This window comes from Lissotriton helveticus, chromosome 1_1, assembly GCF_964261635.1.
Source record: "Lissotriton helveticus chromosome 1_1, aLisHel1.1, whole genome shotgun sequence".
In the NCBI taxonomy this organism is placed as follows: Eukaryota; Metazoa; Chordata; class Amphibia; order Caudata; family Salamandridae; genus Lissotriton; species Lissotriton helveticus.
In genome coordinates this window covers 1,823,423,276-1,823,446,922 of record NC_136057.1, presented here as the reverse complement: position 1 = coordinate 1,823,446,922, position 23,647 = coordinate 1,823,423,276, and positions in this window count along the sequence as shown.

The window sequence follows — 23,647 nt, the reverse complement described above, 5'->3', positions numbered from 1 at the left end:
AGTACCTCCCTAGAACAGTGTTGTACTTGGCGGAGATGGGACCGGCCTTCCGAGTGAGTGTGAGGGTGAATGGGTCGCACATACAAGCGTTGCTAGACTCGGGGTGCCGTCAGTCCGTGGTACAGACCCAACATGTGAAAGCAGCCCACCTACTCCCAGGCGTCCGGGTCTATATTCGATGTGTTCATGGGGACGTCCGCCCATATCCGGTAGCGCTCCTCCCCATTAACCCCAGGGGGGGTAGGCCGCAGAGCATTAAGGTGGGGGTGTTGGATACTCTCCCGGAGGACCTCATTATAGGGATGGATAACCCTGCATTCCTGGAGATGTTCCACGATAGCCTGGGAAAACAAGAAGTGAAACGCCCTAAGCCGGCTCTGGTGACCCAGGAACCATGGGTACTGGACCGCAGTTTCCGGTTCACGCAGTCGAACGAGGCCACGCTCTTCAATGCCTCGGACACCGCTCAGAGGAACCAAGGCCAGAACCCCGTTGTTTATCCCCGTTTCTTTATAAAGAGTGAGCTCCTATACCGACAGGGAAAGAAGGATGAGCCAGAGCAGCTGCTCGTCCCCCTGGCGTTCAGGGAACAGGTATTGTTCTATTCACATGCACACCTCGTAGCCGGCCACACCGGGGCCGAGAAAAAGACCCAGAACATACTCCGCCATTTCTACTGGGCAGGCATTTATAGGGATGCCATGGAATATTGCCAGAAGTGTGAAACGTGCCAAAAAAAGAACATGACTCGCCCCCCAGCGGTACCCCTACAGCCGCTTCCCATTATAGGAGTTCCGTTCGATCGAGTGGGAATGGACCTTATCGGACCCCTGCCAAAGACCCGGAAAGGGCACCAATATGTCTTAGTGATGGTGGACTACACCACCAGGTTCCCCGAGGCATTTTCACTATCCTCCACCACCACTCGACAAGTTGCGGATAAAATGCTTGAACTGTTTTCCCGAGTGGGGTTCCCCAAGGAAATCTTGACGGATCAGGGGACCCCATTCGTGTCTAAATTAATGAAGGAGGTGTGTCATCTGCTTAACATACACCAAATACGCACCGCGGTATACCATCCGCAGACAGACGGTCTCGTGGAGAGATATAACCGAACATTAAAGACCACACTGAGGAAAATGTTGGAGGTGAACGGGTCAGACTGGGATCAAGTATTGCCACTCGCTCTGTATGTGATAAGGGGGCAAAAACAGAGCAGTACAGGCTTCTCGTCTTTCGAACTACTTTACGGAAAACAACCAAGATCCCTCCTGGACATGACTAAGGAGGCATGGGAGAAGGAGACCCCCGAAGAGACTATGAACACCTTGGAATACGCAAGAAATCTACGAGCGAAACTCGGTAAAATGAGGGATCTAGCATATACCAACCTAGAACAAAGTCAGAGGAAACAGAAAACGTGCTACGACAAAGGGAAACGGTGGCGGAGGCTGCAAAAAGGGGACTGGGCTTTGGTGTTGTTACCCTCCTCCCATCAAAAATTTAAAGCAGAGTGGGGAGGGCCTTATCTGGTCATATCCACCGTCGGAAACACCAGTTACAAACTGCAGGTGCATCCACGGAAGACCCAGGTGTACCATATAAACATGCTCAAAAAGTGGCTGGGTTCTCCTCCTTCTGGTGTACAATTGGTCGAGCAAACGCCCCCTACAGACGGGAGTACCCTTAGACATCTCGTGATCAACGACGAGTTGGTGGCTCAGGAGAGAATCGAATTGATGATAACCCTAAAACAGCATTCCCCTGTTTTCTCGGACCAGCCGGGACGGACATCCTTGGCAGAACATCAGATACGAACACAACCAGGCCAGGTGGTAAAAATCCGACCGTATCGCGTCCCAGAAGCCAGACGAAGAGGGATGCAACAAGAAATAGACGATATGCTGCAACTGGGAGTGATCCGCCCCTCCAATAGCCAATGGTCCAGTCTGATAGTGATGATACCCAAACCGGACGGTAGTCGCCGGTTTTGCATGGACTTCCGCGCCCTCAGCGAAATAGCCACCTTTGACGCCTATCTGATTCCCAGGATCGACAAATTGATAGAAAAACTAGGAGAAGCCGAGTACATTAGTACCATTGATTTAACAAAAGGATATTGGCAGGTGCCCCTGCGGGAGGAAGACCGTCACAAAACAGCCTTTTCCACGGACTCAGGACACTACGAGTTCAACATCCTACCCTTCGGGCTCCATGGAGCCCCTGCCACCTTCCAAAGATTGATGAACAATGTATTGAAGGATCTATCGATGTTTACATCCGCATATCTGGACGACATAGTAGTGTTTAGTCCAGATTGACAAACCCACCTAGCCCATCTAGATCGGGTGTTGGGGACAGTCGCGAAAGCGGGATTGAAGATTAACGCAAAGAAAACCCGCTTAGCTTTCCAGAAAGTGAAGTATCTTGGATACGTGCTCGGGCACGGCCTGATTGAGCCCCAAATTGAGAAGGTCCGAGCCATTGCCGACACCCCCTTCCCGAGCACCAAAAAGGAGATGCGTGCCTTCCTTGGGCTTATAGGATACTACAGGCGGTTCATCCCCCAGTTTGCCCAGCTTGCTGCTCCCCTCACGAACACCCTCCAGACCAACTTCAAACAATCCGGGTTGTTATCCCCCACTGAGGATATGTTGAGCGGATTTTCGGCGCTAAAACGAATGATCACCACGACCCCTATCCTGACCTCGCCGGATTTCAACAAGCCATTTTCATTACATACCGACGCCTCAGATTATGGTATAGGGGCGGTTTTATCCCAGACAGGGGAGGACGGGGTGGATCATCCGATATTGTATGTTAGTCGGAAACTGTTCCCGAGGGAGTTAAAATATCCGACGGTGGAGAAGGAATGCTTGGCCATCCGATGGGCAGTGGACAAACTGGCCTACTATCTTGAAGGTCGTCCCTTCACACTGTATACGGACCATGCCCCCCTCCTTTGGATGGCCCGCAACTGATCCAATAATCCCAGGGTGTTGCGGTGGTTTTTGGCGCTGCAGCCGTTTGCCTTCACTGTGCGGCACAAAAAGGGAGTGGACAACACGGGGGCGGACTACCTGTCCCGTAATCCACTTCCCGAACGGAAGTGTCCGGGGGGGGGGAGGTGTGTAACCAGGAGGCGGGGTACTCCCCCCATGGGTCCCGGAGTGCGCCTGTAAACTGTGACCCCCCCCTCTTGTCTCAACAGGTGGCAGAGAACCCAAGCTGGAACCACGTGGAGGACCAGTACAGCTGCGATGAGGAAGACATGGAACACGGTCCCTTTAACTGGCCCCGGACAGGTGACGAGGAGGAGGAGCCCGACATCACCTTAAAAGACGCCCAGCCGCCGGAACAGGTGTGTCTTTACACCGGAGGAGCGGTCAGAGTGGAGAGGAGTGGAGGTGTGGCGTGGAGCAGAAGAATGGAGCGGAGCGGAGGAGAGTCGTGTAGTGGAGGAGAGGCGTGGAGTGGAGGAGAGGCGTGGAGCCGAGGAGCAACGTGGAGAGTGAGGAAAATTGAATTTTGCCCTGCTATGTGTCCCTACGTGTTCCCCATCAGATGTTATATGTGCATGATCGCTATGCATATTTCCCCCCATGACCGAATAAAAGACGCATTTACAGGTGCGTCCAACGTTATTATGTCAGTTATCCAGTCCTTCGCGAAAGCAACGTGAATTAGGCTTTCAGGCCTATGTTGCCAACGTCTTTACATTGTGCACGTTAAATCATCGAGATGCACCAGTTTCTAGGCCTCACAGGGCCCGGACACCAGATTCAGGCCTCAAGTCTCCTGAACCACTCCGAGAGATGCAGCCCCGCCCGCATCCCTGACCCTTCACTCACTTCCTGCCAAGCACCGCGGTGCCCGGCTCGGCCTGGCCTGCCTGCCAAGAATATGTTGTGCCTACAGTTATCAGTTCAGCTCCCCGGCTTCACATTCCTAGCTAACGAATCGCATAAACATCTTCATCTACAGTCTAGTCTTCCTGTCTCCATGCAAGTGAATTACTGAATTAGTATCCATAGAAGATCCATAGCACACGCAATACATGAGGAAATATATGCATGCACTAGCCTTAGTGACAAGTAGCCTTTGCCCTGATGACTTTTAGATTCAAGCAACATGTACTCCAAACACTAGATATCAGATACGCTATAGGTACAGGTCGTTCTGACATCCCAGACTTTAGTCTCCTCTTCTAGTGCTAGAAGTCAGAGCCCCCCAGCTCTCCCCAGTTACACGTCATGAATCGTTTGCGCGCACCAGTAGGTTAAAGGTTCCAGCTGCCCATAAAGCCCCCTCCATGCATCCACCCACTTATGACACTTCTGTGACGTCTACATCACATGCTTCCGTGCACGCCCTGTGCACGCCTTCTTTTCACGCCCATATGTTCTTATCTTCCGTTTGTCACTTGTTACGCCTCCTGTATTCAATGCAACTGTATGGTTTTACTATATATATTGTATGCTGTTAATAAAATGTTGAGATCGAGGTCGAGAATGCCCCTTCCTGAGCCTTAGCAGGTGATGGAACCCGATGTCCATTGGCTCGAGCCACTTAATTAAAGCCCGTATGACTCAGATACCACGGATTTCTGCCTCTTATTTATTGAGCTATCCTTTTTAGTTAATGCATAGAAAAATAGTACCGGTATTTATTTATTTATTTACCACATAATGGCGCCCGAATAGGGACGAGCCCCTTCCCCACGCGCCGGCGATGTAACGCAGGCCCCCTGACCCTTCTACAGCCGTGACGGACCCCTACTGTGCACCTGCAGGTTTTCCTGCTTAAATCTCCCTCAGGCCCACGGAGGAGACGGAGACTGCGGTCCTGCATCCAGACGAGACGGTGAGGAATGCGGCGAATCCCGGCCAGAGCCCAAGCCGAGAGAGCAAGGTCCGAGGTATCCTGAGGCCCACCTGTTTCCGAAGCCCGAGGCGCATGCGTAGTGCGTAGCAGTAACCAGACGTCGTAGCAGTCCAGTCCAGTCCGAGGCCTTCAGTTTTGCTTCCCGGTGAGTACCGTTGCTGGGGACGCATCTAGACGGGTGCATTAATTTGTGCCCGGTCCAGACGGGTTTGGGTACACAGATCCGGTCCGACGTGTTCGCCTAGGTGAATACGGTATGACGTGTCTCTTTATGAGACCGGTATGTTCTGTACTGTTTTAGCAGTGCATCCAGTAATTCTAGTGATTCTGTTTCTAGTATAGTTTCCCGAGAAGTTCCAGTATTATGTCTTCAATGTGCTAGGTAGTATTTGTTCAAACTGTTTTTAATGTGTCCTGATGTCGTGGTATGAGTTATTTGTTCGCTATTTCATTACTGTGTTCATTGTGTATTGTGTTCAAGCTCAAGTACGTTCAAATATGCCTCTGTTTTCGAAGTTACGTCAGATAGGAACGAGAAAAGCATTACTCGAAGAATCAGTTCCTGTCCCTCCTAGGGACAGTCCCGGACATTTCATGTATCATAAACATGGCTTAGATGCCATACTGTATCTAGACTTATGGGTGGATTATACCAAGGATCTCGAAGAGAAATATAGATGGCCTGTTTCAGGAACTTGGGATGCCGAGTGCATCATGAGAGTAGAGGAAGCATTATGGAAAAAGAAAGCCAGACAATCCCAGAAAGATGCCATAGAATTGTGGCGTAAAGAATCGCATAAAAGAACAGAAAAGGAATTCAGGAAAGCAGAATTAAGTAGGGAATCCTCAGAAAAAGCCCAAGAAAGGGAACTACTAGAAGAAGGTGAACGAGTTAGAGCAGAACAGTCAGACAGACAAAGGAATGCCCTTATTAAAGGCATGTATCCCCTTCTCGCCGAGGGTTTGCCTAAGGCGACCCCGGAAACACCCTGTAATTTACCGCCACCATTGGTCCCGACTAAGCTACGTCATAAACCGACCGCAGCTGAAATTTTCCTTTCTTCCTATTTAGACGATACTGTCCCAGAATATGCTAATCCGAATCCTACCCCGCATGTTCAACCTCAAAACCCTGTTAATAACGTAATTCCTGTTCCTCCAGTCATTGGTCCCGGGAATCCTTTTAATCCGCCAGTACCCCAGGACCAACCCACATTACGTATGTCTACTTTACCAGTCACATTACCAGCAGTTGTACATCCAGTATTAATTGATGATTCTAGTCCAGGAGGAGCAGGGGGAGGTATTCCTGTCACCCCGCCTCAAGTAAAACGAATGACGCTAAGAGACGCAGCATTACAGCGTACGCCTAAAGTGGCTACATACGCAGCCCTCAAACATTACCTTACTGATTGTAGATATGATCCAGTGCCAGGCGAAGATAGAATGATATTATATTCCGTACGTTTACGACGAGTTGCAAACTTTTTGGCTACCATGCCAGATATGAAGGAACATCTAGACAGAATATATCATTTCATTCAGAACAGGGGAAAAACCAGAAAGTATTCACGAGGCTATGGCACACAGGAAAGTCGAGATTCAAAGTATGATTTTGCAATTTTTGATAAATTGTTTAATAAGAGAACAAGATCATCCTGATAAAGACAAAGACGAGATGAAGGTCCTGACAAGATGGAGTGACAATATAGCAGAAGGAAAACACAGTAAACAAAATAGTGTAGAAACCATGTATAGAAAGATTTGTAAAGAAATTCTAGACATACACGAAAGGGAGAAAGCAAGGAGAGTAACCGAGAAAGAGAACGACACTTCAGACGAAGATATAGACACGGAGAATCCAAACAGAATAGCGTATGTAGGTAGGACGAGACCTTTTGACAGGCACACACGCCTAGAGTGCAAGAAAAGTTTTCTTCCTCCCGTACCAGAACAGTGTTCTCTTGAGCATTTATTCCAAGCTACCGATAGAGTTTTGAAACAGAGAATAGGTTACAGTGAGCTTAGTACCATGCATGAACAGGAACTAGCCCGGTCAGCAGTCCAATGGACTAGTGATTCTACCACATTTCCAGACGAAATAGTGGCCCAAATGTTTCTGAAATTTTCCCCAGACCAACAGCGATTGGTGGGTATGTACATGATCCAGCACCTCATTACACTGTACGAAAGTCAGCATTCTGATCCAGGTCCCTTATATAATGTACTGGACGAGTTACTCCCAAACAGATGGAAAGGCCTAGGTACCGATTTGATTAATGTCATTCTAGGACAACGCCACAAATACAGAACGTTCCTGACTCCACATTCTGTTCCTGTTCCACCCCCAGTAAGTAAGACATTTTACATAGACAGACAGAATCCCTTGCGAGAAGTCCATCCTGTTAAGGGAACGGGGGGTGAGCTCGAACGAGTATTTGTTTACACCCCTTTAACGAAAATAGAACTACTAGAAATGAAAAAGTTAGTGCCCTGTCACGATAAAGATCCAGCAGGGTTCCACCGTGAATTAAAAGACATGCTCCGTATGGGAGAATACACGTATCCCGATATCATTAAAATGTTAAAGGTCCTGCTGCCTGCGGGCATATGTGAAAAACTTAAAGAAAAAGAATGGGAGGTGGGAGAGAAAAAGATTGGCTGGACAGCCTTAGAGAACGAAGATAACACACGAGTTCCTGGTACCGGACTCGGGGAAAAAGCCAAAGCATTGCCCGAGTTGTTAATACAAGTCTTGCCAAGATTACTAGCCACGAAAAAGGAAGACTGGGATGCCATCTCAGCCTGTAAACAGAAACAAGACGAAGACACTAGTGATTTTTATTCCAGATTTGAGAAATGTTTCATTATTAATAGCGGCTTGAAAACAAGTAGTGAGTCGTATCCACATCTCTTTGTTACCAAATTAGTTGAGAATTCTTTACCACAAGTTAAAAATCGAGTACTGAAAGTCGAGAGTACTTGGCAAGCTAATACCCCGTCCCAGATGTTACAGATGTTGCAGTACCACCAGAACCGAATCAGGGAAGAGCAAGAACACGAAAGGAGACGTATGAAAGACTCGAAAATGAAAGTATTAGTGGCACAGTCTGTTCCAGCAGATAGTCAGAAGAAGGGTACGAATCAAACTAGTCATTCTGCAGCTCCCGTTAAAGGGACATGCAATTATTGTAAACAGCCAGGTCACTATATAAACGAATGTGCAGTTCTGAAACACAACATAGCTACTGGTAAGACGAAAGAGAGACCGCGTCCTCCTAGACAGGAACATGTTCCGCAGAATACGCAACCACCGCAGAACGCACCACAGACAGTTACAGTACCGCAGCCTATAGCTGCCACACAACACGTTACACAGCAGATGTACCAGTACGCACAGTCAGATTATCCAGAATATCAGCAGTATTCATGAAACAGCCTAGAGAGGGAGGTTGGCTTGCCTCTCATCGAGGTTCCTGTAGATCAAGAGGGTCCCTATGTGCACAGTCAAGTATTAGGGAAAGACAGAAAGTTTCTGATTGATACAGGGGCAAGTAGGACTACCATCAGTCATGACGAGGTTCCAGGGGCTCCTCTCTCAGGCTCAAGAAATGTTTCCCTGGGATTTTCAGGAAAGCCTATTGTTAACGAAATATCGAAACCAGTTTCCCTAGAAGTTGGTCCATTGTCCCGAACTACAGATTTGTTACTTACGAAATCATGTCCAGAAAACTTACTTGGTATTAAAACATTGAAAGAATTAGGTGCCGTAATTTGTTGTTCTCCGGAAGGAGTGAGATTGTTTTTACGTGATTTTAAAGGACATTATGTGTTAAGAGATTTTGATCCAAGATTACTGAATGCACCACAGCATTTATGGGCACAAGTTCCAACTGATGTAGGTTGCATGCACATTACACCATATTGTGTTACTCTGAAACAAGGTGTTGTGTTGCCCCGAATCCGACAATACAAGTTGCCACCTGAGGCTGTAGCAGCCTTATCGAAAATCATTGACGAGCTCATTGCTCAAGGAGTGGTTGTAGAAACTGACTCCAATGTATGTAATTCCCCGATCATCCCGATCCTTAAACGTACAGACCCAAATGCACCTCCAGTTTATCGATTAGTGATTGATCTCCGAGAACTTAATAAATGTATCATACCCCAGTATCCAGTGGTTCCAGATATCTCTTCCCTATTGACTGCCATTGATTCCGAAGCTACGTTCTTCACTGTTATTGATCTCAAGAACGCTTTCTTTAGTGTCCCCATCCATCCAGACAGCCAGTTCCTTTTCGGATTCTGTTTAAATGGAAGAAGCTATAAATTCACACGTGCACCTCAAGGGTTCACAGAAAGTCCTAGTATTTACAGTCAAGCACTTAAACGACAACTAGACAGTATTCACATGCCCACTGACACTGCCCTGCTCCAGTATGTCGATGATCTATTGATCACTGCCTGTACAGAACGTGACTGCGAACGTGCATCACTGACAGTCTTGTATTTTCTGGCAGATATGGGGCACAAGGTGTCCCCTTCGAAACTGCAATTCTGTGTCCAGCAAGTGGTATACCTTGGACACTTGCTGTCCAAGAGGGGTAGACAGCTGACACCTGGCGGTATCCAGTTAATTGCACATCTTCCACAGCCCAAGACACAGAAGGAGGTACGAGCTTTTATCGGCCTCACTTCTTACTGCAGACAATGGATCCCTCAGTACGCATACCTAGCCAAGCCACTGATACAGTTAACAACACAGGAGGCAGCGATATCGACTGTCCTCCCTTGGACCCAGGAACATACACTTGTTTTCAACGAGTTAAAGAAAGCTTTATGTAATGCACCTGTTTTAGCGACACCAAACTATAGCAAGCCTTTTACGCTTTTTGTCACTGAACGCGATGGTACAGCATTATCTGTTCTCACACAAGATCAAGCAGGTCAACACAAGCCTTGTGCTTATTTTTCTAGCACATTAGATCCGGTAGCCCAGGCTCTGCCTGCGTGCCTCAAATCAGTTGCAGCCACAGCTCTAGCTATCAGACAAAGTGATTCCATAGTGTTAGGACACTCCCTGACAGTAAAGTTTCCACACTCCGTGGAAGTTCTTTTAAACCGAACACAGACTCAGCACTTGACAATTGCACGATTGACAGGATATGAACTGACATTGTTCCAGCCACACATAGAGATCAGACGCTGTAACATATTAAATCCTGCTACACTGTTACCCTCGACTGTTCCAAATCCTGCAACACATGACTGTGTGGAAGTTATTAACACCATGACGAAGCCAAGACAAGACTTGACGGACATTGCATTACCTGATCCAGACCTGACACTTTATGTGGATGGTTCATGTATGAGAACGAGTACTGGAGAGTTAGTGGCCGCATATGCAGTGACTACTGACACTAAAGTCATAGAAACACATCGTATTGACACCCTGTCTGCTCAAGCAGCAGAGCTCATCGCTCTGATCCAAGCCTGCATACGAGCCAAGAACCTGAAAGTAAACATATATACAGATTCACGTTATGCATTCGGAGTCGTTCACGACTTTGGAGTCCTCTGGCAGGAAAGAGGTTTCATGACCTCTCATGGAGCCAAGATTCAGCATGGCCCCCTCATTCAAGCTCTGTTAGAAGCAATACATTTACCGACAGCTATCGCCATTATGAAGTGCAAGGCACATACGAAAGCCACTGACACTATTTCCCAGGGTAACGATCTGGCAGATCGAACAGCCAAGCTTACAGCTCAGACTCCAGACATTCCAATTAACATGACAAAGACAGACGTTCCAGTCCCGACAACCTGTATGACAGTCAAGGACCCTACACAAGACGTACTAGACATACAGACTCATGCTACCCCAGACGAAATCAAGAAATGGTCTGAACAAGGAGGGGTCCTGACAGATCAGGGACGGTTGACGAAGGGAAAAGCCACATGGTTTCTCCCCGACTCTATGGTTCAAGCTATTATTAATACAGCACATAGTCCAGCACACTTAGGAGAAAAGGCCATGTTAGACAGCATCCAGAACCTCTGGTTTAACAAGCATTTACGAGCAGCAGCGAAGCAAAAAGTGCGTACCTGCATGATCTGTTGTCAGTTCAATCCAGGTAAAGGTGTCCCCGTGGAACAAGGTGGATTCCATCCTCCTGACCACCCTTTTGAAGTCCTCCAGATGGATTATATCCAGATGGACCGATGTCGAGGTTTCAAGTATGTCCTCGTAGTTGTATGCGCTTTATCCAGATGGACAGAAGCATATCCAGTCCCAGATTATACTGCCGCGACCACTGCCAAGCAGTTGGTTCGTGAGTTCTTCCCTCGCTATGGTTTGCCCCGGGTCGTGTATTCAGATAACGGACAGCCATTCTCATCCGAACTTATGAAACAGGTATCACTTCTGTTAGGGTACCAGTGGAAGTTCCATTGCGTACGACATCCCGAGGCAGTTGGCCTCGTCGAGAGACATAATCAAACTCTGAAAATACGAATAGCGAAGGTCTGTGCAGAAAAAGGTGTAGATTGGATGGTAGCCCTGCCGGTTGCCCTCTTCTATATGAGAATGGTCGCTCACTCCCGATCTGGTTTGTCACCTTACGAAGTAGTGTTCGGTCGTCCCCCAAACATGTGGGGTACACCTATGCCTCGTAAAATCACTGATGTTGACAGTAATATGCTGACAGATTACCTAGCTTCCTTGATGTCTGCACTACTCTCTTGTCGTTCACAGATCGCGGCTGCCTTTCCAGACAACACCCAGGTGAAACCGCACGAGGTCGTTCCTGGTGATCTTGTTTTGATCCGCAACTTCGATCGTTCAAGCCCTCTGGAGCCTCGCTGGAAGGAGCCAAAACTCGTTCTGATGACCACAAGGACCGCCGTAAAGCTGGAAGGACGTAAAGGCTGGCTCCACTCCAGTCACATCAAGCGTTTCCATGGACTGCGTCCAAAGACTTTTTTCAAGGACTGCCCCGATACTGACTCTAAACTTCCCCTGTTAGAGAAAACTCCGCAGCAGGAGTATAAACTAAAGTTGAGGTCTAGTAAGTCAGACAGCGTTTAATTGTTTAAGTCCCTCTCGGGTGAAGCGGTTAGACAGGTTCCTGACATGTATAAGATAGACCCACATAGTGAGAGAGATAGACGAAACTTCAAGAAAACGAAATATTGTAAAAATCTGCGAAGCAGATGTATCGTTACGTTATTGTTTATGTTATTTCTGAGTCTTACGATCACATGTATAAGTTATATGCTACATGTATTTTTTCCTCCTCTTGGTTCACATTCACACCTTTCCTCTAATGATACTGTAGAGCACACATTTAGTGAACTACCCCCTCACGAGTTATCCTATCGACTTGCAATGCGCAACAATACTTTTATTCGTATGTTACACTATTCGCATCAGACCAGCAATGCCACTAATTGCTGGGTATGTGGTCGACTCCCCCCTTTCCAGACACCGAAGGGAGTTCTGCCACTCTTTCCCTATCCGTTTTCACACAATGGTTCGTGTGGAGCATGGTTTACATTAACGTCATCTTTAGACGATAAGTCCACAGCTTCCCATCTGAATACAGTTATGAATGAAACATGTTTCCCAGACAAGGAAGGTCTTTCCCATAGGACAGGGTTAGATCTAGAAAATGAAGTATATGATCTAGGTAACTTCTCCTCTAACCTCATGGTTTTGAATGTTCAGTCCGAGACTACTCCAGATTTGCCTTCTATAACAGTTCTACCAGTGAAAGGCGAGTTATGTGTTAGAAAGAATGGTTCAGTACACCTAGGACACAGTGATTGTACTACAGTGGTCGAGTACAGTGACAGTGGGAAATCTACTTTCAAAGCCTCACGTCATTCCTATTTCATATGTGGTCAGACCGCTTATGTACGTTTGCCCCTAGATTGGGATGGAACATGTTACATTGCCTTCCTACTGCCACCAGTTTTCCTAGCCCCATCCGATTATCACAGAAACACACATCTAGTACACGTCAGACATAGAAGGGAGATCGAGTCCCCAATTGTCGATCAGACTGAAACTGCATTAGAACAGTATACAGATTTCAATAAAGGTTTCTTTTTCTTCATAGGTCCTGTCCAGAATAGTAAATTAATACGCAGGTTAACCAGAACCCTTGAAGCAGTAGTGAATGAGACTACTTCCGCCCTAGGTAACTTGACAGAAGAGCAGTCTGCTATGAGATTTGTTGTTCTTCAGAACCGCCTTGTCCTTGACGTCATTCTGGCCGATAGGGGCGGAGCTTGTAGAGTCATCGGATCTAGTTGTTGCATTTTCATTCCTAATAACGCACCGTCTGTGTATTCAGCCATAACTAGACTTCATAAAATAGCTCACCAGCTACACCAGAATCCAGGCACCTGGACTTGGTCCGGCTGGCTCTGGAGTGTAATATCTGCGTGGGGATGGAAAGTACTGTCATTCCTAGGAGTAGTAATAATGATCATATTCAGTTGTTGTCTCTGTTTACAATGTGGCCCTGTGATGTGCGGCTTGTGCGCTACATCTTGTATTCCACGTCCACGATCCCATTCCCAAATGAAGAAAGACGAGCAAATGATGCTGTATGAACAGATAGATGGTCTTATGAATATTGATGTTTCCTGAGGGAAACGTAGGGAACCTTGGGTCCGATTCACAGAACTAATTTAAGACAAAATCCTAAACTTACTACTTTTGGTATTCACAGAAGTTAGGATTTTGTCTTAAGACACACTTAAGACAGACTTAAGACAAACTTAAGACAAAATCCTAACTTAAGTCTGTCTTAAGTCTGTCTTAAGTTTGTCTTAAGTCAAAATCCTAACTTCTGTGAATACCAAAAGTAGTAAGTTTAGGATTTTGTCTTAAGTTAGTTCTGTGAATCGGGCCCAAGGAGGGAATGAGGAAAATTGAATTTTGCCCTGCTATGTGTCCCTACGTGTTCCCCATCAGATGTTATATGTGCATGATCGCTATGCATATTTCCCCCCATGACCGAATAAAAGACGCATTTACAGGTGCGTCCAACGTTATTATGTCAGTTATCCAGTCCTTCGCGAAAGCAACGTGAATTAGGCTTTCAGGCCTATGTTGCCAACGTCTTTACATTGTGCACGTTAAATCATCGAGATGCACCCGTTTCTAGGCCTCACAGGGCCCGGACACCAGATTCAGGCCTCAAGTCTCCTGAACCACTCCGAGAGATGCAGCCCCGCCCGCATCCCTGACCCTTCACTCACTTCCTGCCAAGCAGCGCGGTGCCCGGCTCGGCCTGGCCTGCCTGCCAAGAATATGTTATGCCTACAGTTATCAGTTCAGCTCCCCGGCTTCACATTCCTAGCTAACGAACCGCATAAACATCTTCATCTACAGTCTAGTCTTCCTGTCTCCATGCAAGTGAATTACTGAATTAGTATCCATAGAAGATCCATAGCACAGGCAATACATGAGGAAATATATGCATGCACTAGCCTTAGTGACAAGTAGCCTTTGCCCTGATGACTTTTAGATTCAAGCAACATGTACTCCAAACACTAGATATCAGATACGCTATAGGTACAGGTCGTTCTGACATCCCAGACTTTAGTCTCCTCTTCTAGTGCTAGAAGTCAGAGCCCCCCAGCTCTCCCCAGTTACACGTCATGACTCGTTTGCGCGCACCAGTAGGTTAAAGGTTCCAGCTGCCCATAAAGCCCCCTCCATGCATCCACCCACTTATGACACTTCTGTGACGTCTACATCACATGCTTCCGTGCACGCCCTGTGCACGCCTTCTTTTCACGCCCATATGTTCTTATCTTCCGTTTGTCACTTGTTACGCCTCCTGTATTCAATGCAACTGTATGGTTTTACTATATATATTGTATGCTGTTAATAAAATGTTGAGATCGAGGTCGAGAATGCCCCTTCCTGAGCCTTAGCAGGTGATGGAACCCGATGTCCATTGGCTCGAGCCACTTAATTAAAGCCCGTATGACTCAGATACCACGGATTTCTGCCTCTTATTTATTGAGCTATCCTTTTTAGTTAATGCATAGAAAAATAGTACCGGTATTTATTTATTTATTTACCACAAGAGGAGGAGAGGCGTGGAGCGGCGTATCTGAAGGCAGCACTTACAGGGAAGGGAACGCGGAAGCGGAGGAGGCGTCTGCAGAGACAGAGGGCGGCGGCGCTTCAGGAGCAGCAGCGAGATCAGGAGGCTCACGGGGAGAGGAGAAGCCGGGAAGAAGACGACTCGGAATCCTGCGGAGACAATCGGGAGAGACGGATCCAGGAGGACAACGATCCCACGAGTCGCCCAGCCACTCCCCCAGAGGGGCGTGGCTAACAGAGGTGCGTGGAAGGGTTACTGGGTGGTTGCGGTTAAGGAAGGGAGAACCCACAAATCCCTTAGAGTAAGGTCCCGTGCACATCCCTCACTGACCAGGCCGTTGTTGAAGCACTGAGTGTTCCCTCACCCCCTTTCCCTAAAGCAACAGTTGGGTCGAACCTAGTACTAATACCTCCTCTGTTTCTATCTCCCCCTTCGGTGGAAACTGGGCCACGACGGATCCCGAAGTAAAAGGAAGGCGGAGCCCGACCCGGCGCCGAGAGGAGGGTGTCATTCGAAAAAGCAGGAAGGAGAGAAGCCGCTCCCCGCGTCCTCAGCCGATCCGACCCACCTGTACAGATAGACTGTTTCAGTCAATAAAGCCTAGTTTGAACCCTACAAAGACTCGTCTCTTGCCTATTCCCACCCAGCCGGTCACAGAGTGACAAAGTAATTTGGGCAACTTCTCAACAAAGAGTATACAGAGTCCACAATCTGAGTACTTGTAAATAATGTACTTTCCACTCCATTGGCTTTATCTCGGGGCATACAACAGACAAGTCACCTGCACCCACTAATATTTGCCATTGGTACAGAACCATTTACATGCAGGCTACATCAAAAATACTCTCATAGGGGCTAAACTTCACCTCCCACTGGATACTGGTGCCCCTATCGGAAGTTAACATCCTGCATTTCTATTTTGAAACAATTATTTATGTATTGAGTAACATAATCTGTGTTTGAAACACAAATCTACACAGGCCAGTGGGTCATTATAGTACGGTATCCCGATAAAAAAAAAAATGTCCACTTGAGAGTCGAAATTGAGCACCCAACTGGGATATGCACAGCATGCAAATGTACATAAAGATTCTATGGAGCCCACTGCAAGTCTGGGGAGCAATCAGTAGAGGAGTTTGAGTACTAAGTAGAGTCGAATGAGGTTAAGGGGGAATGGGTATGTTCCATCAGGCCAGATTAGGTGCCATCTCATCGACACATGAACTTATTGAAGTTCCCCAACTCTCTCATAGTATGCATGCTGTAGCAATTAGTGAGTCTAACCACAGCTATTAGGGCGAGGGCCATGGGAGGTGAGGGGAAGTCCGCAGACAAGGGAAAATTCTTCATTATTGTTGATAAGCTTATATTTGACTTGTTGATGGCTGACCACTTTGTCAAGCTCAATCAGCCATACAGAGCAGATTAGGGTGGAAAGCTGATGCCAGTGTAGTAGAATGCTACTGCGAGTGATGTGGCCTGCCAGCAATGTGTGAGAGTTAAGTACAGGAATTTGAATGTGTCATGGAGGATGGCCTACAGTGGGGTGGTGGGATGTCGGAAAAGAGGTGGACCGACTCAAGCAGGCCCACAAATCTACTAGAGTCAGGCAGGTCCAGTGGATATTGTGTATAATGTAATCAGAGTGCATATTATAGAAGATTAGTCCTGTACAACATCCAAGGGGACTAGTACCAGTCATTCAATAGCCTAAAGTAAAAAAACTTAAATCTGGAATCATGAAGGACCCTATAATCATCAAAGAGTAGTGTTGTCTAGTCTTCCAGGGAGTACTCTTTACCAAGGAGTTCTGCCATCAGGTGGAGTTGTTAATGGGGCTGAGGTGCACTGATTTTATGAGGATGGCATCCAATCCAGGCAATCCAAAGACCAGTCACTGAAACTGGCCCCGTATCTGTAGGTATTGAAGGATGAGGGAGGTTAAGAGAAGCACCGTAGAGGGCCCCATAGAAGTGTACAAGGTGTAAAATACTTGTCGGTATCACCAGTGATCTTCTGTCCCTAGGCCATACTTCAAGGGCCTTGCTGGGAACAATTTAATGGCTTCATCATCAAGGAGTTGGTCTACATTTTGAAGACCTTACGCCTGCTTGGACACCCAATAAATTGGCTTGCCATCTATCTGCTATGCTGAATCGGTCTACAGTAGGGCCCTGTGGTGCAAGAACAGGTGAATATTCATACATTTGTGGGCCTCTAACCGGGCCTCACCCTAGCCCCCATAGCATAGATCCAATTTGCAGCGACAAACTAACAAATTGTGCCAAGATAAACTGGTAGAGGCAGGTTTAGGCAACTCAAGAGGAGATGCTTTTTTAATTGTGTCCAGAGGGTCACTTCATTACAGGTTCTTGTTTAGGAGACAAGTTGTGAGAGTTAGAATGATAGGTCGTTTTGTGACATATGGGAATCTCATAGGCCTCACGCCATGGTGTCGTACGATAACCAAAATATCCTCAACTGAGTCTTAAGTCAACTCCAGAGGTAGGGGATGATGTCCATTTCGATTCTAGTCAGGAGTTGCCTGAGAATCCGTAGAAGTAGCACACTGAATAAATACTTACACTGAGAGGCAATTGACGTTAGTAGGGCTACTGGACACAGGCTGCACCTCACACTTCGTTCAATTAATCCAATAGCCCAAGAACTGGGAGAAATCATTAATAAAATACATTACTGCAGCAATTGAGGCTTATGGATTGCATAGCAGGAGTACCATATTAGTTGCCTATAATAAGGTATTCCCCTCACCCGCTACAATGTATAGTCCCCTGTCATCCCTTGAGAAACGGATTTACCCTTCTACCTCCGGATCTAGCCAGCGCTATATAAAACTCTTAAAATAGTGAAAATAGGAGCAGTGAGAGGGGCTACCCCTGAGTTATGCCCTGGCCGATCTGGAGAGGGGCAGGTATGAACAAGTGCTTATGTCTCAGTCGCCTTATTCTGCGTCCAACAGAGGAGAGGGGAAGGTCCGCATGTTGTGGCTGGAGCTGTGTCCTGGGACATTTCAAACCTGGGACTCATGCATGAGCAGAGGTATCGTTTCACACAATCTTGTTGCCAAAATCTTCATCATGATCCTGGTATAATCCTAAAAGGCAGCTTCGCTCTTCCAATGCAAATCTGATAATGACTACCAGATTCAAGAAAACCAGGATGAGGGCTGAGCCTTTGGCGTGGCCGCCGCACGCTTATGGAATGAATTGCCCCAGACCATTAGACAGGCCAACTCTTTGACCTGTTTCAGAAAGAATCTGAAAACTTGGTTGTTCCCAAGGGCAGAAAACTAGACTTTTCACTGTCATCTTAGGTCTGCTCACGTGATGACTACTCTTAAGTCTAAGCGCCAGGATACCTGTAGGGTGACAGTATGCGCTATATTAATCTTCAATACAATACAATCATCATTGGTCAGTGTTAGAAATGGGATTTCTGTTTGGCTAGGGCTTGCGCTTAACCCCTTCGACGCTCATGACGAGCTCAGCTCATCATGAGGTACACCTCTCGTACGCTCATGATGAGCTGAGCTCGTCATGAACCGCGGGTTTTTAAAAACTTCAGCGCACAGTGGGAAAATGCGCTGCACGCATGGTGTTAAGCCAGGCAGAAACCTCCACTCTAGTAAGGGCAAGGGAGTTACACACTGAAGATAACCCCTGCTCACCCCCTTGGTAGCTTGTCACGAGCAGTTAGGCTTATCCCAGAGGCAATGTGTAAAGCGTTTGCGCAACACACACACACAGCAGCAACACACTAGGCACACCACAAAAGAAAGTCCATACAAGGTTATGTAACAAATAAACGTATTATTATCCAAAACACATTAGAATCATAATCACACATATACACTGTGCCAACTGGCACCAGGTCATAATTTACAGGGGATTATGTACATGACAGGGCCAATCGGGCCACTGTCAGAACCATCACAAAGCACAAGTAGTAAAAATAAAACAACCAGTAACTACTGCTAAGATATGGTACTTAGCACTATATCCTATTAGAATTAGGCACCATCCTTAAATATCATAGCATGACGTTAGGCATCAGCATAAATACGTTATGCAACATCACATTACACATAACATTAGGCATAAACCCATTAGGCAATCCTTTAGGGCCTTGTACCCTCCTAGTACACTCAGGTACCAACCAGGAACCCAGGCCAACTGGCCTTTTTCTGGGGCTCAAAATGCCCTCTGTCCAAAATGTCAGGGCATAAACTGTGGGCCTTTTATCTAGCCCTGTGGCGGCAAAAATCAGCAAAGCCAAGGTGCGCAGTGGCTGGGGAGTGGGGTGCGTCCCACCCCCTTCCTTCTCACCATAAGAAAATGCCCCCTGCAGCTGCCTTCTCTCCCGCGGTGCTGCTGTGCGAATTAGGCCTGGCACCACAGTGCCTGGGGAGCCCCACTCTGGGACTCTCAACACAGAACAGCCCAACGTGGCAGCTGCCCGCGTTCTCGTGGTGCAGCTGTGTCCTCAACTCGGCACCACTGTGCCTTGGAAACCCCACTCCGGGACTTCAATACAACGTGCCCCCAAAGAGAAATGAGCACAGGCACTCCTAGTGCCCCCAGGGAGCTCCAGTACAGCTCACATCTGCCCGACTCACTGGGACTCCTCTTTCTTCACCGCCGGTCTCCCCCTCCATCTCAGGAGAAAGGCACCAACAATGTTCCTCGGTAGGCCCTGCCTCACGGGGCGAAGTCTCTGTGGTCTGGTGCTCTCACCAGCACCCAGCAGGACTCTGCCATGGATTCCGCAAGGCTCCGGTTTCCTCTCCCTGGGGCCTGTGAGCCCGTGGGGCTCTTCCTTCTTCTGCTGGCACATGGGAGCATCCTCTCTGGGCCTCAAGCTCCCCCAAACATCAGGCAGCCTTGCCTGACTACCGGATCTCACCAATTCCGGCACCCAACCTTAATTATCCTGGGGACCCATAATATGGGGTAGGCTTCCTCTCAAGCACAGAAGGCGCAGCATGCGGGGTGGGCTCCCGCTCTTCAAGATACACGCAATTGCTGGGTGGGCACCCGCGGACAAGGTAAGGCACCAGAATAGGGGGTGGGCTCCCGCTGGACAAAGTAAGACACCAGCATGCGGGTTGGCTCCCGCTGGACAAAGTAAGACCCCAACATGTGGGGTGGGCTCCTATTTCCCCTCCAGCAGCACAAGGGAATCCATACGCCGGGATTCCCTCCAGATCCTTTGCAGCCCAGGGCTGCAGAGCACACCACACTCTGGGAATTTATATAGAGCACTCACGAGGCGCTAAGCCCCCAAAAGGTCCAGGGCAAAGGCTAGGCCTTGTCAGGCCAGCCCACAGGGCCCTCCAGCAGGGAGGCAGGCCCTCGTGGCGGTTCCTCCTGGGGCCCAGCAGCAGCAAGTCACAAGGTAGCACCAAAACATGGGGTCACAGACCCAGTACTTATACACCATTTCCCCTTTGTTCTGCCCTTGTCACAGCGCTTGGGGAACCAGCCTGAACTGCTGCTGGGGGGTTTGGAGCACTCTGATTACAGGGTCATTGTCAGGTGGGGGCTTGGCCAAGGTTACTGAGGCACACGTGAACTCCATCCTGTCTGCCCACCTCTCTCGTAATAATATTCTTGACGAGAGCCAGAATGGTTTTCTCGCACAACACAGCACTGAAACTGCTCTGCTCTTTATGACCGAGCATTTGCGTTCAGTGCTGGATGCGGGGCAGACAGCGGCGCTCCTCTTGTTAGATCTGAGCGCCGCGTTCGACACGGTGTCTCATGACATTCTGTTGCGGCGCTTAGAGGAAGTGGGTATTGAGGGGAAGGCTCTTCAATGGTTCCGCTCTTTCCTCTCGGACCGGTTTTTCAAAGTGGCTATTCCACCTGGTCAGTCCTCTTTCCATCCTTTGGGACTGGGAGTCCCTCAGGGCTCTGCGTTGAGCCCCACTTTGTTCAACCTGTATGTGAAACCGCTGGCTGCTGTCGTCAGACAATGTGGCTTAACCATGACATCGTATGCCGACGACACGCAGCTGGCGGTGACACTCAGTGGGGACCCTGAGGTGACGGCGCCCAGATTCCGTACAGGACTAATAGCTGTGGCAAACTGGATGTGTAGTAATTGCTTACAGCTAAATGCCAAGAAAACCGAGGTCCTGATCCTAGGGAAGCATGCAGAACTTTGGGGAGATCAGTGGTGGCCTCCAGAGCTGGGGGTATCCCCCGTTCCAGCGGCCGAAGTTAAGAACTTGGGGGTCTGGCTGGATTCTAACCTCTCTTTTACCAGCCATACTAAGAAGATCGCAGCCACCTGTTATGGTATTCTGCGAGGACTGCGTCCAGTCCTCAAATTCTTCGACCCTCCTACTCGGCAACTGGTGGTCCAGGCCTCCATCCTCTCTCGGCTGGACTACGGGAGTGCTCTGCTGCTTGGAGTAAATCAGGCTGAGGCTACTAGGCTACAGAGGGTGCAAAATGCCGCTGCGCGGGCCATTGTTGGTCTCCCGAGACGTTGTTCTGTCTCTGCAGTCCTGACATCCCTTCATTGGCTGCCAGTCAGACAGAGAATCAAATTTAAGGCTCTCTGTCTGACATTTAAGATTCTGAAACTCTGTTCTCCTCCTGCCCTTGTGGGCCTTGTCTCTTTCTATGTCCCCACGCGGTCTCTCAGGTCGGAATCTCTTTTTCTGGCAATTAAACCTAGGTTCAGACTGAGCAGGATGGGAGGTCGCTCCTTTTGTGTTTTGGCAGCTGGACTATGGAACTCCCTCCCTGTCCATATTCGTGCCCTAAATAGCCTGACTCTCTTTAGACGCGCTATAAAAACCCACCTGTTTGCCTCTGCTGACTGATTCTCTTTTTTCTCAGCATCGACTTGTTGTGTTGTGGTACTTGATCAGGCGCCAGGACGCCCCTTCGCTGGGGCAGCTGTGCGCCCAATAAAAGTTATTAACATAACATAACATAACATCAGACCACCACAGGGGGGTGGATCCAGCATTCACACAAGCAGGCAGGGACTTATTCAGGGTCAAAGGACTGCTCCTCCCACTACTCCAAATGCAGATCTCTCATTCAGCCTAGTGCTGACTCACCCTGCCCTCCCTGGAGCCACACACACCTCACCAGCCCCTGTAACTCCAGACATGCAATACACATCAGGCAGGCAGACACACAGCACACGGAAATGTCAACTTCTATAAGTAGCATTTCTAAAATAGGTATAATAAATCTCCACACAGCTTTGCGTAGCATCCATTATCACTATTCGAAACATACCAAACATGACCACGCTGCTCCTCTCATATCAGGAATTACTACTGAAACACTCATCAGGGATTCTCCAATGCATTCCTATGAGAGGGCAGCCTCAAAGCAGTGAGAAACATAAATGGCCGTTTGTTACTACCAGGACATGTCACACACTTAAAGTGCATGTCCTACCTTCTACCTACAATGCACTCTACTCATTGGGCTAGCTAGGGCCTACCTTAGGGGTGACTGCAGTAAAAGGGGGGTCACAGACATGGCACACACTTTAGGTGCCACGTCACAGCGGCAGTAACACTGCGCGCACAGGCCCTGCCATGGCAGAGGCCTGAGACAGGTTTGAAAGGCTACTTTGATGTGTGGCACATTCAGCGCTGCAATCCCACCAGTAGCATTTAATTTACCCGCCCTGGGTATCTGAGATACCGCTTTACAAGGGGCTGACAGGTATAATAAATATGCCAAACAGGTGTAGACCAATATTACCATCTTTACCAAAGTGAGCACACACATTTTACACTGACAGCAGTGCTAAAGTGCCCAGAGTCCTAGAACTACCAACACCATGTCATAAAAAAGGCTAGAAGGAAGACAAAAAGTTCAGGGATGACCCTGCAAAAAGGGCCAAGTCCAAAACTCAGTGACATTGGGTGGTAGCTGGCACAATCCAATGGATCTGTGTTTTCCTTATGGAAAAGTGTAATTTGATTTGGCCCCCAAGGAAACCCGTGTCTGTTGTGTCTTGATAAGCATATGTGAAAATATGTAAAAGGGGGGGTTGCCAGTCTTATAAAATTTCCCTGAGGGATTGCATGAAGGGAAATTATTATGTCCTCTGCCACTTCCCTGTTTGGAGGGTTTCAACCTTCTTCTGGTAAGACTGAGAGGCGCAGTGGGCCCAGGAAAGCATCTATCTGTGCCTGAATAGTGTTGGGAACTGGCATGCAAATACAGTGGCGGTTGGTGACTTAAAACGACCGTGGGGCGCAACATACATTAAAACAAACATATATACATTATAAAATTACATCACATTAAAAGTTCCATGAAAGAGAAAATAAAAGTTTCACTTACCTTCTCATGCTGCACGACCTTGATGCTCTCCAGTCCCTGGCTTCAGACTCCATACAAGAGATGACGTCAGACAGCCAACTACCTTATCAAATCCAGATGCTGCTCTCATGCTGCATGAGTGAAGCTTCTGAATTGACTAGAGCAGGCTGCCTCAGTGCTCTGAAAGGCACTGGAGGCCTGTGCCTGCTCTCCAACCCAGCTGGTGTGGAAAGTTTGAATTGCACTTGTCAGTTTGGCTGTAGCAAGGTAGCCGGCCAAACCAACATGCGCACTTCAAATTGAATGGGCCAC